A 12,796-nucleotide genomic window follows, 5' to 3' on the forward strand; every position below is an offset into this window, starting at 1 on the left:
TAGTACATTTTTCCTCCTTTTTTGCAAATTCAATTTTTTTGGGGCGTCAAGCATTAAAAGAGAATTATGGGGTAAGTGTTTTTCCCCATAGTTCCCTTAAGGGTCACAGGAGGACATATACTAGGTTCCTCCCGTGACCCAAAGCTCAGTATATCGCGAGCTACAGCTAGCGGTATACTGAGACCGCTGAAGCCGAGACGGATCCGAACAATGCTGGATCTGCCTGACAGTCACCTCTCACTGCAGGGAGATGATCGAGAAGTAAGGGGGCGACGGTATGTGTTCGCTCACTCCAGATCTATTGAGCCGACCTGTGACAGTTTTATTGTCACACATCGGCTCGAACTATGAGGATGAGTGATTTTCACTCACCTCATAGTTCTCCTTTCAAGAAGAATTCAGGGCAAAAATATTTTAACACTCACAGTGGGGCTACCCCCACACTGCAAGGGTTAGGTGCTCATTTTGATCTAGATAAAACAATTAATAAAATTATACTCACCCAAACCTCGCAGCTAGCTGGCTGTTAGAGTGCTCCCTCCAGCCTTCTCTGCTACAGGCATGTTATGTCCCTTGGCATCCTTATGTCCTATACATGTATTGGATGTGATGACTCAAAGGACCTTAGACCACTGGAGTGGAGGGGGAGAGAGGCCGGCAGGCAGTTCTGAGGATCAGGTGAGAATAACTTTTTTTGCACCTAGACCAAACCAGCACCTAACCCTTGCAGGGCAGGGGTAGCCACACAGCAAGGGTTAACAACAGTTTTGCTTGTAATTCTTCTTTAAGTATTTGATACTATGGTTAGATTTTACTTAGCATGGAACTTATGTAAATATAACATACATTACTGTAATTGACAAGTAAATATATGCTATTGTCTGTAGTATGAAGAAATGAATCATTGTATAGCTACTGTAGTTAAATTGCCAGGTCAACTTTGTTATAAGGATGTATATGTATCTCCCGATCCTCCCACAAGTGTTGTTCACAAAGATTAACTCTTATATTATGATTTTAAAGCTACATCCAAGCAGAACATTTTTTTTAGCTTTAATTACATTGGGGAAGGATTAGAACCTCTGCAAGGTTTTTAATTCAGTTTTACTCCACATTGGAGACATTTTCCGAACTTCCTATCTCTGTTTGTTATCGTGCGACAGGGTGTCACCAGGCATGAGGTAAAGGGAAACTTTTCCAAAATAGACACAAACAGTAATAACATCTCTAATGTTGCTAGAGTGAAGGGATAGAAAATCTGTCCTTACTGCTTTTTTTTTTCTCTTCCTGTCTCCATAACACCCCGTTTGAACCCCGTTAATCAACATCGTTCTTCCTTCCTGAGCAGCACTGTTGATTGCCCATTCTTTACTAAACTAAAGAAAATTGAGCTGTAATTAAGCTTTAAAGTCCAATTGAACCCTGTTAATTTATTCATTTAAACCTTATGTTAGCAGCAGTAGGAAAGTGAGACCATTGCTCTCACACAAGCAGCAGATGGCTCTCCTGCAGTCCGACACACTGCTATAATCAACATTGCTCTCCCTTCCTCGGCAGCACTGTTTATTAGAGCAGTGTTCAGGGAGGCATGTTGGAGGACTGGGCTTTTGCTTGTGTAAGATAGTAGAGTCCAACTCCTCTAATGCATTACAGTAATACATCAAGAGGGTGTAGTTGGGCTGAAATAGAAATGATCCTTAACAATATGTATGACATTCCTTGTATTCTTTATGAATATGCTGTGAACAGCATTAGTGCTGCTAATAAGCTATGACGAAAGCAAAATTGTCCCATTAGTTGTAACAGAGGGTCACTATATTGCACCGTTCTAAATAAGCTATACACATCAACATCTCATATTATGTATAAGACTTGATCATTTTTAATGATGTTGTATTCACTTTTAAAGCAAGTGGTTTAAATAGTATATACAGAATACCAACAAGTTAACTTGAGTTTCCCAGGTGTAAATATATAAACTGATCACTGCATACAAGCCCAAAAGGCTGCAGAAGCAATCCGAGAAAATAATTAAGGAAAACAAATCTGTCACTGGTGTATGGTTTCTGTTAGCTGAACTACTTGCTCATTGGAAGTGAATTTTCTTACATTTACCGTATGTATACCTATAAGTCTGTGTTCCATTTACATATATATCCTTTCTCTAAAAAGCAGTGTAATCTTCAGAACGCTTGTCATACTGATTGGAAACACTAAGCATAGACTTTACAGCCTTTTTACATGTTTCCTGCAGCTGGGTCTATCTGACATAATACTGTTTTTTACAAGCTATAATTGAAGATCAATCCAAGAAAAGGTTCTCTAGAATCAGTACTAGAAGGTAGTATTTTACTTCTAAATTCTTTGGAAATAGTCTACCAAGGACTAGGTTTTTAGGACACCTCTAAGTATGGATGTGGCTTAACATGGTGCCCACACAACACGACAATAGTATGGTGCCTTATACCTGAATTAATGCCCTACATAAACTGTATACTTCTATATACATAATATATACTGTATATGCTTAGACAAACCTAGAAAATTTCAGTTACGCTTGTGACTAAAGGATATATAAGCAAAGAGTACCTTTTGTGAAAATGGCCTGTCAAAATAATCGAAAACACAAAAGATAAAGCGCACTCCTGTAGGGCAAACAGGCTTCAAACAGGTGGCTGTTATGTAAAGGTGTGCAGATCTCCTTGTACAGGGAGAGGACCCTGTCTATTAGAAACCACGAAAACAAACAAAAGATCAGGAGCGCAACTACCAAAATTCCTTGGACTGTGTATATGAAAGGATTTTATTGGTGTTAAAAACAAAAACATGGTGATGGACTGCACTTGAGTGGATAGCACTAAAATATTTTGTGTGTTTACACTGTGTATAAAAAGGATTTTGGTGTTAAAAACAAACGCATGGTGGTGGACTGAACCTGAGTGGATGGAACTAAAATGCATGCAACCATAAATATACACCCATATATCAAAAACACATACACACATACACATATACACACACATACACTTACACATATATGTATATACATACATGCATGTATGCACACATACACACATTACACCCATACACACCCACATACACACACTCATACATCTCTATCTAAAAATTATTATGGGATATCGATAAAAAGTTTCAAAGTAATTCAGAAAGTAATCAACAAGCACTGGCACATCCTGCAGAAAGACCCTAAATTGGCCCCAATTTTACCCCCCAAGCCCTCAATTAATTTTAGAAAAGCCAGTGTGTGTATATGTGTATGTGTGTATGTGTTTTTGATATATGGGTGTACATTTATGGTTGCATGCATTTTAGTTCCATCCACTCAGGTGCAGTCCACCACGCGTTTGTTTTTAACACCAAAATCCTTTTTATACACAGTGTAAACACACAAAATATTTTAGTGCTATCCACTCAAGTGCAGTCCATCACCATGTTTTTGTTTTTAACACCAATAAAATCCTTTCATATACACAGTCCAAACACACAAAAACATTTTTAAAAAAATGCATTTTTATTAAAGAGCAGAGCTACACAGAGAGGAATAATCATCCCCCCGAACCCCCCAAGATCCAGCTAGATATACTATGCGTATAAACACAGAATAGACCGTCTCCAATTAAAGGCTAGTCCCTGATAAGACCGAAGGGTTACTAAAGGTTATAGATCTCCATTGACTAGAGCACTGACAGTTCACAATCAAGACGAACCCAGACTGCTAATCCACTCCTCCCACGTGAGCGGCAGCCTATCACTGGGCTCTATGAAATCACACGCCTCCCCCCTTGCTATATTTAAAAAGAAGACAGATCTCCCGCGGTCTCCAGTATCTTGAGGCTTGATAAAGAGGCAATCCCTCGAAACGCGTAGCCACTGGAGACACTCGATACTTCTCTACCCCTATGACCATAGCCCGACTGCCAGCACTGACACGCGGCGCACGGGGTCACTTAGCCGCACGTAGCTCCTCCCCTTGCTGCCTGCTCTTGACGGACACGGCTCGGCCCGGCCAGTCGAGTTTGTGGCCGGTCAAACAGAAGCACATCCATTCCAGACCAGCCTCCCACACCATCGGAGACACCAGGATCGATCCAAGGAGACGATCGCACAGACAACAGGGGAGCTCCTAATTGTAAGTCCCCCTTTTTTACTACTGTGACATTGCCATAGATACCTATACCCCACACTGTAAAGATCTAATAGTGTGCCTGACGCTGTCCTCATCTACATGTCCACTGGTCCCTTCGCCGGATCACACTCACCTACTCACACACAAGGAATTTTGGTAGTTGCGCTCCTGATCTTTTGTTTGTTTTCGTGCTGTCAAAATAATCAGTAGGTTTAGAGATACAGTAAGCTGAAATAATATGTTGACCTCAACTTTTACAAGACTTTGAAAAATCTAACTTTGTTCTCCTCTCACCTCCTAAGCCTATGCACTGGCCCTTTAATCTGATGGGCAGCTTCACCAGGGGGTGAAGCTTCATCCTTACAGAAAAAGTCAAGAATTAGTATAAGGCAGTGTCCTACTGTATATCTCTCATCTCTACTGAAAATTAACCTCTGCTTATGCATCTTCTTTCATGTGTGGACATGCCCTTTATATGCTTTGGCTTGTTCAGTTTATTTGAATTCACTGTACCTGGGACCCTATAAATTACACAGTGTGCTCCCTTCTGTGCCACAATCTTTCTGTATTTACTTTTTCTAAATCAGACCTTTACCCCCTTTCACTAAGAATCACTCCAGCATGCAGCTCTGCTAATTTAAAATCATCTTACATTCATTAGTTAAACAAACTGGTTTTTCATTTGCTTACAAATAGAGTTCATCTACTTCCTGTTCCACTTCTGGCACAAATGATGTAATGTGCCCAAGCGTTGCGTTGCATCCCGGGAAGGTTACACCAGCAGTGCATTGCTGGAAAATCTCATCTCTAATCTCATGAGATCTCAGGGAAAGGCAATTTCCTCCCCTGAGATGATGTGTATGGTCACATGTCCTAAACAGAAACAGGAACCGTACCGCACTCCTTACTGTGATTCCCACTTGATGAAGATGGGTGCTCGAAATGATCGCGGATGGCACCGCCACACATGAACAATAGAAAAATGTCACCAGCACACCATAAGTTGAAAAAGCAAAATGTTTTTTTGCCAATAGCTGTATCTCATTGGCAAGCGCTTTTGGGGCCTCGCAGGGTCCCCCTCATAAGCCTGATGAAGGGTCCCCTTCTCTAAGCCTGATGAAGGGGACCCTGCGAAGCCCCAAAAGCGCTTGCCAATGAGATACAGCTATTGGCAATAAAACATTTTGCTTTTTCAACTTATGGTGTGCTGGTGACATTTTTCTTTTGGTCACATGTCCTAGTCACATGTGCCAGAGTTGCAGGAAGTAAAGCGAGAGCTATTAACCTGCCCTTAGTTCAAATAGCCACTGACAGAAGACTGAGAAAGAAATGAGAAATAAGGTATGCAAACAATACAAAGCCGGCAATTATCTAGAAGTATCTGTTTGTAGAATGTCATTAAACAACAAAACAAATTAAATGGGGCTTTTAACCAGGACATTCCATGCATGGGCTTTGGGCTTTAAAGACGTCTTTAAAGCATGGGCTTTAAAGACGTTAGGGCGGCATGATTCGAATCATTGGCTGGCAGCACTGCCTCTGCTTCTCTCTCTCTCTTCAGTGTGATCTGAGGGGAGAGAAGTAGACAGATCAGTGCTACTAAAAGTAGTCAGTTATAATTTAAAAAAAACTTTATTTAAAAAATTAACCCCTTCATTGCTGATCACAGTTTTATAACTGTGATCAGTTTTTTTTTATAACTGTGATCACTATGATCAGTATAGTAATACTGTTCAATATATTATGTAGGTGTGATTTTTGCATTTTTTTTATTATAAAATTTTACCCTTTTTTAGTTTTACCCATTTTTTTAAATTAACCCCTTCAGCGCTGATCACAGCTTTATAGCTGTGATCACACTGATCAGTACAGTAGTACTGTTCAGCATTTTCGGGGTGTGATTTTTACCTGTGTTAATTACAATTTTACCTTTTTTAAGTTTTTTACCCTCTCACATAGTGAAAAATGCAGTCTGTTACAAAAAAGGAGTTAGAAAAGACTCTAGTTACTTTTGCTCTTCCTGCCCATGTCTACCAGGCCTATGTATCACAGACTATTTCAAAGTCTACCATACACATTCAAATTATTCTGTATGTGACCTGATTTATTGGCGATTATTCTGTGTACTTGAGCTCAGCTTGTCCTATACCGACTACTCTGATTTCTGGACCCCCTGACCTTAGCCTGTCCCCCTGTCAATTTTACACTATGGAGGCGCTCCTTTTGCTTTGTCCTCATCAGATTTCCGGTTTCCCTTGACTGTGAGGAGCTGCCCCCCTGTATATACTTTTGGAAGACCATTTTCAGGAGCAGTTACTGTGTTTTGACACCTGCGATTTTCACATATCTTTATACTTAGCCTGTCCCCGTTTACGTTAAACCCAGCATTCTAAAGCCATGATAAAGAGGCGGCACAAAACAACTCAAAATACCTAATTTGAAATACCCTGTGTTGTCTACTTTTGAAAATGGTATGCCTTCATTTGTAGATTTTCTTTCCTAGGCTGCCATACTGTCTCAAAGGCGACCTAGACCCAGTGAATACATTTTTCAAATTTCCACATTTTGAAATCGGTATGCAATACATTTGGCCCTGTAACTTTCCAAAAAAACTGTATAACCAGTACATGGGGGTACCGTTATATTCATTAGACATTGCTAATTACAAATGTCGGGGCTTTATTGCAGTAAGACATATAAGGTTTATGAAATATCCTGTGAAAATGGAATTTATGTGTGTGAAAAGCACAGAGGAAAGTATAAGCTTCTAAGGGTGGCCAGCATTTGTGATAAAGTGGCTACACAAAACAACTCAAAATACCCCATTTAGAATGCTCTGGGTTGTCTACTTTTGAAAATGGTATGTTATTATGGAAAAGTTTCTTTCCTAGGCTGCCACACTGTCTCAAAGGCGACCTAGGCCCGGAAATGCAATGTGCCAAAATTCCATGTATGATGACTGAAATGGGCAAGCCCCATATTTGACCCTTTAACCCATAAACCCCATTAAACCTGTACATGGGGGGTATTGATGTACTCATGGGACATTATAGCATACAATTATAGGTGTGTGTGCACATGTTTGGAAAAAAATGAAAATGTCTTAATGTCTCATAATTGGCTAGATTTTATTCACATATAATTACAGTTCATTTATAAATATTTGATGTCAAACAAAGGCCCTATTTGTCCTCTAAAAAACAATATATAATAAGTATGGGTGCACTTAATGTGAAAGAGGTAAATTATGGTTGAACAGACATATAGCTCAAATTCTATGTTTTGTTTACGTTCACAACTTGGACAATTGCCTCTGTCTTTAAAGGGGTTAAGGTATCGTATCCGGAGTAAATGGGACACAAACAAATACAACAACATCACTAATAACATGTATATTTTTTTTAATTTAAATTATACCAAATCACCCTCAATTACCCTTAGCTCCCATTATAACATTGTTATGAACTTATCCCATGACATAACAACCCCCTGGGCCACATAAGTACAGTGCATATAATATTATCTATCTGACAAACTCCTTTTCCATTGTCTCATCAATACAAATACAACATATTTTATAATCATAATGTTCATCTTTATATCATGCGTCAATGTACAGTGGCCTCAGCCTTCTACTCGTTTCGCCAAAGCTTCTTTAGGAAGATCGGAGGTAAGCATTTTTTTAAAACTTAGCGGTGAGTCAGTCCACATGTCTGGGAAACAGCCCCCATCACCAGGAGGCAGAGTGAATGGAAAGTATGCAGGGAGTTCCTAACAACATAATGGGAACTGATGTTGATTGGTATATTTTATCATTAGTAGATTTTTTTTTACATGTTTTAATATAGGCTGTATTTTCAATAAATATTTATATAAAAAATATACATGTGATTGGTGATGTTGATGTATTTGTTTATATCCTGTTTACTTTGGATACGGCACCTTAAAAACCCCCAAAGGAAATTTTGCCTCTCCAATTCCTTAGCCGCCATCAGAACTCCCCAGGTGCTGGTCTAATAGGTGTGTCTCCACCTTGGAATGGTAATAAGCCTATAGGTGAAACATGTGAGAGGTTGTAGCTGGTTGGGGGTTCAATATCATGCGTCAATGTACAGTGGGTTCAGCCTTCTACTCGTTTCGCCAAAGCTTCTTTAGGAAGATCGGAGGTAAGCATTTTTTTAAAAACTTAGCGGTGAGTCAGTCCACATGTCTGGGAAACATCCCCCATCACCAGGAGGCAGAGAGAATGAAAGTATGCAGGGACGATCGGGCTGGAGGTATCTGGTAACCATCCATAAGTACCTTAGACACATTTTTTTCTACATTGATTTTATGGATGTGAGGACAGCACAGGTTTACTGATCTGTAGGCACGGAGTACAAGGTCCAGGGGGTTGTTATGCCATGCCATGGGATAAGTTCCTAACAACATAATGGGAACTGATGGTGATTGGTATATTTTATCATTAGTAGATTTTTTTTTACATGTTTTAATATAGACTGTATTTTCAATAAATATTTACATAAAACATATACATGTGATTGGTGATGTTGATGTATTTGTTTGTATCCTGTTTACTCCGGATATGGCACCTTAAAAAACCCCAAAGGAAAAAATATTTAGAGGATTTAAACCTCACCTACTCTATCCAAAACAAAAAAAATGTGGGCTTTACATGCACTTTAATGTGAATATAGGGGCTTACTCTTAAGTTGGGTAGAAGGTGAGGCTCAAAGTACTAGGGAAAAAAACCGATGCGAAAACAGCCCTTCAAACCTTAGAAAATGTGTAGGCCAGGTCAGGTTTCATTTTAATATTGACATGAAAGTTATTGGGTGGTATATATACAGTAAATTATCTTTGCATATTACTAATCCTGTACATTTGAGCCGCTGTTGCAAAGACCACACAAAATCCAAGTGTTAAATTGTCATCACATTTTCTATTTCACTCTAACTTTACTTGCTGCATGCTTTTTCCCGATCAGTGAGTCTTAAAGTCAGACACAGGCAGTTAACTTAGTCAAAAATAGGAAAGTAATCACAGCCTCTGAATTTTTCTCAGAACATGTTTCCTGTAATAAATTTCAAGATGATGAAATAGGCAGTGAAACTGAAAGGCAACAAAACATAGCTTCTGTCACTAATATCTGTGACCCGTGTTGAAAACAGCCCTACACGTCTTCTTTAGAAGAATTCGATTCTCTTTGCTCTCTCTCTCTGCTTTAACTCTGTTCCTCTAACCTGTATAATGTTCACCTCCTAGACAGTGTTATACTACAAGGGAGCCATCATTCCTACTGAGTGTCACTCCTCACGATTGCTATTTGTCCTCTAGTACCAGATAAAAAGCTTCAAATACACTACCTGCCTGACACCAGAGGGCAGTGGCATAGCAAACGGTTTGGGCAGTGGTAGTGTTTGCATATGAGCCCCTGCTCTTGTAGAATGCATAGTTTACTTTTTCAAACAATCTCCATAACAACATTTTGATAAAGCGTGCCTCTTGAAGGAGAGAGGAAATGAAACATAATGTGTGCAGGGTTGTAATAATTAGGAAGGGTGAGGTGGACCAGGTACATAGGGGGGTTTACAAAGTCTGGTGGTTTTCCATACAGGGGGTATTAGGGTGGGCATGTTGATTGCAGGGGCACTTATAGATGTTGGGGATGTTAATTAGTGGCTATAGAATTGAAGATTAGGGGCCCTTGCTTAATTCTTACATCTTCCTGGTCCTGATGCCTCATGCTAGGCCACTGCTAGAGGCTGAACTAATAGAGAGAGAGAGAGAGAGAATCATGTCTCGTGTAGGGATGATGGGAGAAAATAATAAAATATCTGATGAAAAATGGTCATGCAAATTAAAAGAAAACCATCAAATGAATAAAATCACAGTGATATCTCAACTAATATATTATCACCTAATAGGGCTGTATGGTCTTATGCTGTCTAACACTATGTTCTCACACCATACTGTATCTTAATCTTATGTCTTACACCATGTACTGTGTTGTACCAAAGACTGTCTGTATCATCTCAATTCATGCTTGTCAGATTATTTAGGGATATCCACGGATAAGGAGACAAATGCAATTCCTTGTCTTAAAGTGGAACTTACTTTTCTAAAATCTTTTGTAATCTCTACACTTCTGCATGAATGAATTCCTAAGATTTTATTACATACAGAAACATTATAATGCAAAATTAAAAATAAAACTCTACATTTTATCAAAACAGTAATTGAACTCCTGGCATGCAAATTTGCCTAGGATGAGGACTCGTGCTGCAGACACAAGGAAGTATTTCCTCAGTCTCCTCTCCCCCAGTGATCATGCAGAATGCAACACTGTAGCAAAAAAGGCTGCTGCAGGGGGCTGATCTGTATCTGACATTTGTAAACATAACAAGGGTTAGGACCCAGAATTAACAAGACTATCTCATTTTAGTGCGGGGTCTACTTTAAGGCAGATATAAGTATAATCAAGATAGATACAAATGCAACCCCTTGCTCATGCAGAAAACAAATGCTTGCATTATTGTTGGACTATGTAATGGAAAGGATTACTTACTTTAAATCAGCATCCTGCGGCAGCTGACCATTCATTCCTCTGCTCTTCAGTGTTGAAATGTGGACAGCACACCCACGTCATCAGGTACAGCCAGGACGTGAGGGGTGGCAGCATGATCAGTCAGAGTCCAGCAAGCAGAGCAGTTAGGCTTTAAAGCGGACCTTTTGCCCATATCTTTAAAATAACAACAAACACACCTTTAAAAATGTTTAGTAATGACAATCTACAGACAAATACTTCTAGATAATAGCCTGCTGCTTTATATTCTTTGCATACCTTATTTTTTTTCTTCCCCGTCTTCTCACAGTGGCCATGTTAACAAAGAGCTTTCCTTTTACTTCCTGAATTTCTGGCACATGTGACTAGACATGTGACTATGCACATCATCTCAGGGGAGGAAAATGCCTTTCCCTGAGATCTCGTGAGATTACAGAAGAGATTTCCCAGCAATGCTCTGCTGATGACAAGGCCATCCCAGTGCACATTGCTTTGGCAAACTGAAGTCATTTTGTCCTTTCAAAGAGGGAAGTGAATACTCTGCAAGTATTTCAAAATCACAGCATTTTATACCTGACATGTCTGTTATTATTAATCATCATACATAGAGGGATGCATTGGTAGAATTAAATTTTTGAGTTTAAGGGCCTGTTCACATAAGTTTCAGGTCCTGGTCAGGTCCACATCAGCAGACGCGGTGCTATGTGATTTTGTCGCGTTCCAGTAAAAAAAAGCTGTGCAGTGCGTTTTTGACGCGTTGTGTTTCCAGACCGTTTCCTGACCGTACAAAATGTGACATGCAGTATTTTTCTGTCGTAACCTGAACGGACTGCGCACGTGAGAACTGTAACCCATAAAACACATAGGGATACATTGGGATGCATTTTTAGTGCAGGAGCGTACGGATCAGGTCAGCACAGAAAACGGACGTCGTGTGAACAGGCCCTTAAGGCCCGCTTTAAGGCTGGGTTCACACCTAGGCGTATCGAATATGTGCGTCGCGTTTCGTGCCGTGTGTTTTTACCGCGATTCGCTGTAAAAAACGCGCGACAAACGCGCGTTTCCGAGTGCTACCTGGCTGTATCTAAATGGATACGCGCGGCAAATACGCCCCAAAGAAGCTCCTGTACTTCTTTGGGCGTAGGGAGTTTGGTAGCGCGTTCATACGGCCTGTACTTCGCCCAGGTGTGAACCATACCCATAGGAAATAATGGGTTTTCGGTGTTTGAGCGTAGGAACGCGCTACAAAACGCCCAGGTGTGAACCGGGCCTAAGACTTTACAACAAAACAACTGAATACAGTGCCATCAACTCACAACAATGTAACATTTCAGACTATGTGGCCTAGGGTGACCTCTAGCTGTTCAGTATAGCACTATGCTAATGTATTAACTAAATCTGCAGCCCAGCTAAGTAAAGTTATTAGGGTAAAAGGTCCAACTAACTTTTATATAGAATTAAGAAGTGTTAGAACCTCTTTTCAGGTTTTCATTGCTGCCTCTATTTCTGTTGTGTTACGGGAGATAAAGTGAGGAGAACCTCTCCATCAGGGACACAGACTGCAATGCAAACACTTGTAGACTGTAGAAAGGAATAGAACCTTTTTTTACACTTTTGCTACTGTTTATATTTCCATTAGTGAAAAGTACTCAGCTCCTGTGTCAACTAGAGAAGTAAAATTTCCCCAACAGGGACACAAACATCAATAAAACCTGATAAAGGGTTCTAATCCAAATTCGCTCTACCCAAAACAAAACAAAAAATCTAATTAATTGCTGAAGTTTTTCTTTAATCCGTTTATGGCTAGAGGTCACTGATTCTTAGATGCCCAGGCCACATTGCATTGGCATACACAATGATTAACTGCATACCTAAATAATTTTTTAAGAGCATAAAAAACTTTGATTTTGTATGCTGTTTATATGAAATCTGCTCGGTTTTTTTAATTATAGGCTGACGCAAAGTGGCTCCTAGTTCTAAAAGGGAGGGAGTTTATTAACGTATCGTCAGCACAGGAACAGATTGAACATTCATTTACAGATTGCAGGTGGGAAGAGTTAAGATGCTATTCTGGAAAAAATTAC

This window comes from Nanorana parkeri, unplaced genomic scaffold, assembly GCF_000935625.1.
Source record: "Nanorana parkeri isolate BGI_ZX_2015 unplaced genomic scaffold, ASM93562v1 scaffold558, whole genome shotgun sequence".
Taxonomy (NCBI): domain Eukaryota; kingdom Metazoa; phylum Chordata; class Amphibia; order Anura; family Dicroglossidae; genus Nanorana; species Nanorana parkeri.